The 307-nt window shown below is 48.2% G+C and overlaps 1 protein-coding gene across 1 annotated transcript in view; it reads left to right on the top strand.

The window, feature by feature from the left end:
• LOC131878530 (uncharacterized) overlaps positions 1 to 307 on the top strand; it is a 3,338-nt gene that overhangs the window by 842 nt on the left and 2,189 nt on the right. The gene's annotated exons all lie outside the window — the stretch shown is intronic.

A 307-nucleotide genomic window follows, 5' to 3' on the forward strand; every position in this document is an offset into this window, starting at 1 on the left:
CCATTTGCCGTCAAAAGGGCCTTGGTGTGCGGGTTTACGGCTGTCTGACCCATTGTCATGAACTGAAAGGCGTGAATCACCGTATATCCCAAGTCACCAAAGATTACATCATTGGCTTACTCCGAAGTGGTGTTCCCAAACCCATGATTATGCAACGCTTTGCCCGTGAAAAAGTGACAGAGTATCCGGAGTATCAACTGATCACCATGCAACACCTGCGAAGTTGGGAAAAAAATTACGTGAAAGACCTGGGTTATCAGGTACCTCCCGTCCCACCGGAGTACCTGAACCAGCATTCGGTTAATGT

Source organism: Tigriopus californicus, chromosome 3 (genome assembly GCF_007210705.1).
Source record: "Tigriopus californicus strain San Diego chromosome 3, Tcal_SD_v2.1, whole genome shotgun sequence".
In the NCBI taxonomy this organism is placed as follows: Eukaryota; Metazoa; Arthropoda; class Copepoda; order Harpacticoida; family Harpacticidae; genus Tigriopus; species Tigriopus californicus.